Below are 5,000 nucleotides of genomic sequence, written 5' to 3'. Positions count from 1 at the left end.
GCCCCGATGAACGATACCTCCGAAGATTGTTGATGAGAACAACCTGTTGTTTTTTCAAACCGTGCCGGCGCTCTGACCAATCGGCGATCTTTGCCGTTGATGTGCTTTCCCAACGGTGTTGCGAGATTCGTCGTCACTCCCTCAAAACCCCGCCCGCTTTGATTCAAAACAAATCTCTGCGTTGTGATTGGGTTTGCCAGACTCAGGGCACAGTGTTCAAAACGTTCTCAGATCCGAGGCCAGACCCACTCGCTAGCTGAAAAATGTCGACGTCCCAGCGGGTGGCGCTGGTTTACCAGGCTAACCAGTAGTATGACATTACATAGTTGCAGCTATTGTACAAGTGTTGCGATTGCATTTGTAACTGTAAGTCTACTTCTACTTTTTATAACTCTGTTGTTTTGACAGCAAACAGAAGGTGCGTTTCCCTGAAACTTGTATTTCATTTCTCTTTCTCTTTTTTTCAACCCGTTAAAACATGTTATATGTTTTCTGTTTGCATTATATTTACATTGTATTATCTATAATGCATTACTAAAGGCCCTGTGTTATGTCATACTAGTGTAGTGCTATAGTAGCTAACTTTTCAATGACTATTTCAGGCGTGCATTATGGGGGCTACCAATGACAGCACACAGTACGTATATGCTGTACATTTATGAGGGGGGGAAATCACACATGTTCCTCAGCTTGTGATGTCATCTGTTTGCACACTGAAGTGAAGAACAAACACAGACAGTTGGAAGCAATAAACAGAGTAGAGGAACAGGAAGATTGAAAAACGGTTCTTCTAACGCAGCAGGTGAAGACCACATGTTGCTGGACTTAACTGCACCGTGTGAGTGTAACAAAAAAGTGTACGTCGTATACCACAATTAAAACTGGGATAAAAACAAAAGAACAATACCTGTACTGTGTGTGTAATGTCGATGCCAATAATTCTTCAATGCTACCTTTCCTCACACATGATGAAACGTGTGAGAAATAATGGTGAATAAAAGCAAAATATTGACACATAAATCTGAAAGACACTGACTTCTCTTTGCAAACTGTCTTTGCAAACTGTCTGCAGCAGCATGTCACATCACAATTGGCCCTCCGGTCATCTCAACCGGTCTGCCAGCTATCCATCACCATTATAGCATAAGCACACTATGGAGGCAGACAGTGAGTCAGGAGAGGAGAACATCCTGCATAGACCTACCCAGGCTGCGCCCTCCTAGTGACGCAACACCTTCGAATCGCGATTGCAAGTCTATGATAATCAGGCAAGCATAGACCTACTACAGTACACATGTGATTGAAGGAGACTTTTTGTAAACACATGCCAAATTTACATACAGTGTCATGATTACAAGCTGGGAATTCAGGATAACATGTCTACCAACTGTACTCAACATGACACGTTTTTTTATTATTTTTTTTTAAATAATGCATCCTGACATAATTTTGTTATTTTTCACTTTTGGTCAATCTGCGGCCCCCTGGTAGGATGGGGAGCCCTAAACTGAAGCCATATCTACCCTGTGCATTAATCCAGGGGTGGTGGTAGCTCAGGTGATTGAGGAGCTGTTCCGCAACCCAAAGTTTGCAAGTTCGAGCCCCGCTCGGCCTGACTCCATCATTGTGTCCTTGAGCAAGATACTTAACCCCAAGTTGCTCCTGGTGGCAGGGTGGTACCCTGTGTGGCAGCCACGGCCACCAGTCTGTGAATGTGAGTGTGAATGGGTGAATGTGATGCATACAATGTAAAGCGCTTTGAGTGCTCGAAGGAGTGGAAAGGTGCTATATAAATGTAGTCCATTTACCATTTACCATTTAATCCAGCCCGCACACGGTCTGCAGCAGTATGTGGCATCAACATGTGCCGTTCTCAGGTGATCTCAAGCAATAACATGTGGCAGCCGGTGCATATCACCATTAACGCATAGAGACTATGGTTCCTCCATATACCAGAGAGAGAGACAGAGAGACAGAGAGTGAGTCAGGGGTAGAGCTGAGGAGAGCGTCCACCGATAGCCCTGCAACAGTACACACACCACCAGCGGTTCCCCTTAATTTAACTTGCTAGGAATCTGTCACTTTCTGGGGATGGCGGCTGCCGCTGCCGCAGTCTGGATTGGATTGGCACACTTAATTTGGCCTGGGCCTTAAGAGATTATTATACCCAGGCAAGAGTGACGGAGAGATGTGTGTGGAGGGATGGAACCGTGTGAGTGAGGCATCTTATGAGGAGGGGGTGGGGTGTTGGAAGACGTGGGGTGTGAAGAGGGAGATTGGCGTGCTTTGATAGCCGCACCGTGCCTCTCCCCTCCCCGTGATGAAATAGCTTCGCTGTAGAGAAATGTTTACGTGATTGACGGCGGAAGAGGGAGAGGGATTCGGAAAGGATAAAAGAGAGATGAGAGGAGGAAGGGAAGGGAAGGGAAGGGAACGGAGGAAGAGAAGGATGAAGACAAGTGAGAGAAAGAGAGGAAACGCGGCAATAAAGAGACGTAAGGATGAGGAAAAGTGGGAGAGATAGGAGGAAGAGAGGAAAAGAGAGAAATAAAGAGACATATATAATATAAAAAAAAACTTGAGATGTCGTTCAAAGAGAGAAAAAGAGGAGGAAAAAAGACATGATTGACGAAGAGGAAGAGGGAAAAAAAAATCTCAACTCAAGAGTAGACGTCTTCGGCTTATTCCCCCAAGCTTTCATTAGTCAGGGCAGCTCTTTTCAAGCTGGGTGGAAGTAAATGATGTGTGCGTCTTAAGTGAGTGCTGGTATCTGGAGGACTTAATTAGGGTCGCGGCCGGCAGAAGAAAGGAAGGGGAGCGGAGAGAGTCACCTGACCCCCCCTGAACCCCCCCACCCACCCTGACCGCATGGGGAGCGCAGATAGGATAAGCCGCCCTGCTTCAACTGAGTTCAGTTCAGTTGTGTGTGTGTGTGTGTACTGTGTGTGTGTGTGTGTGCGTGTGTGTGTCTGTGTGCATGTGTCTGTGTGCATGTGTCTGTGTGCATGTGTCTGTGTGCATGTGTCTGTGTGTGTGTGTGTGTGTGTGTGTGTGTGTGTGTGTGCGCACGCGCTTGTGCTGGTGTGTGTGCTTAAGTGTCTATGAATATCTGTGTGTGTGTGTCTGTGTGTGTCTATGTGCACTTTTGCTGATGTGTGTGTGTGTGTGTGCTTGTGCTGGAGTGTGAGTGTGTGTGTCCCGGTATGTGGATGTGTGCGTGCGTGTGCATGAGTTTTTGAGTATGTGTTTGTGCATGAGTGTGATGTACTGTATGTGTGTGGCGTACTGTATGTGTGTATGTGTGAGGGAGCACGTACCAACCGTAGCCCCCCCTCCTCTACACCAGCCTATTTTATCACCCTCTCCATTCCCTCCCTCCCTCCCTCTTTTTCTCTGTCTGTTCCTCTGTCTCTCACTCCTTATCTCTCTGCTCTCATTGTGTGTCCCCTTCACTGCTTCGGCTGCTGGTGCTGCTGAGGTATGTTTTATATTCTCCAAGGACGGATTACGGTACTGGCCTACCGGGCCCAGGCCCAGGGGCCCAAGGGCCAAGGGGGCCCTGAAGCCCAAGCCTCTGTGCTACAAAAAATACTTCATTATCAGTCTACTTGTATTCATGTTCTTATAAAATTGCACTTTTAACTACCGTATTTTCAAATGTTCTCGGGGGAGAAACCCCCAAACTCCCAACAAAGTTAGCCTGATTATCATCGACGTTAAAATCTCTTCGAGACTTGGTCTGACCAAGAGCATAACAATTAAAATTACCCAAACGGCATGGTTGACCTGCCTCCCTTGGATTGCTTATGGTTGTTTGCTTCCCGACAAAGTGAAAGGAGTTCCCGTATTTTCGGGAACTCAGAAAGTACTTGCATTGCTCTTGACCTGACTAGTTGCAACGCAGAAGGTGTTGCGTCACGAGGAGGGCGCGGCCTGGCTACATTAAAATTAGCCTCTCTAACATCTCCACTAAACACCCAAAACGTTTGGAACCTCCCTTGCAGCCTTAACATTTGATAACGCCTACAACGCCTACTAGGTCTTGGGTGTTATGAACCTAGGCTATGTTATTGTCACTTCCTGAGTAATATTTTTCTAGGAATATAGTTATTGTGTTTGTGTATGTCCGTGCATGTGTGCATGTGTGTGTACACTGTCTCACATGAACTCCGGACAATCGGCGCCGTACAGCAGCCTCTAGAGCTGATGTGTGAATGTGGGCAATGTGTTTGTGTGTATGTGTATTTGGACAGCTCTTTAAGACTTCATTGTTCACAACAACTTCATTGTTGTGAATGATAACTGCACTATATAAATACATGTTGTATTGTATTGCAGTGTATTCCATGGAGGGGGGGGGGGCTTTCTTGTTGTTGCCCATGGAGGCATAATCTGTCCCTGGTATTCTCCTTCTCCTACATCATCACTCTAGGTCCACAAGGCCTTCCTCTGTCTCTGTCTCAGCTCCACTCGCCTTCCTCTGTTTGTACTTTGTATATCTTTCTCACTGTCTTTCCTTCTTTCCTGCCCTTGTCTACTGTGTGTGTCTGTGTTTCAATCTGTCTCTCCCTCTGCCTCTCTCTGTCTCTCTGACTATCTCGCTCCCCTCTCGTTGACAGGTAGAGGGCGTGTGTTCCCACACACATAGTACTCTCCCACACAGACGTGCACACACACGCACGTGCGCACACACACAAAAACACACACACACACACAAACACAGTCACACATACACACAAACACGCATGCATGCGCACGTGCGCACACACACACACACACACAAAGACAGAAAGACAGAAAGATAGGCAGACACACTCACACACGGGTGCACATGCACGCACACACAGAAAAACCAAAACACAGACAGACACACATGCACACACAAACACACACACGCACGCACACAGAAAGACCGAAAGCAGACACACTACTGCAAGTGCACGCACACACACGCACACACACACACACACACGAAAACCAAAACACAAGCACACACACGC

Source organism: Engraulis encrasicolus, chromosome 24, assembly GCF_034702125.1.
Source record: "Engraulis encrasicolus isolate BLACKSEA-1 chromosome 24, IST_EnEncr_1.0, whole genome shotgun sequence".
Classification (NCBI taxonomy): Eukaryota; Metazoa; Chordata; class Actinopteri; order Clupeiformes; family Engraulidae; genus Engraulis; species Engraulis encrasicolus.
The sequence above is the reverse complement of the archived record's forward strand: the minus strand, read 5'-3'. Positions refer to the sequence as shown.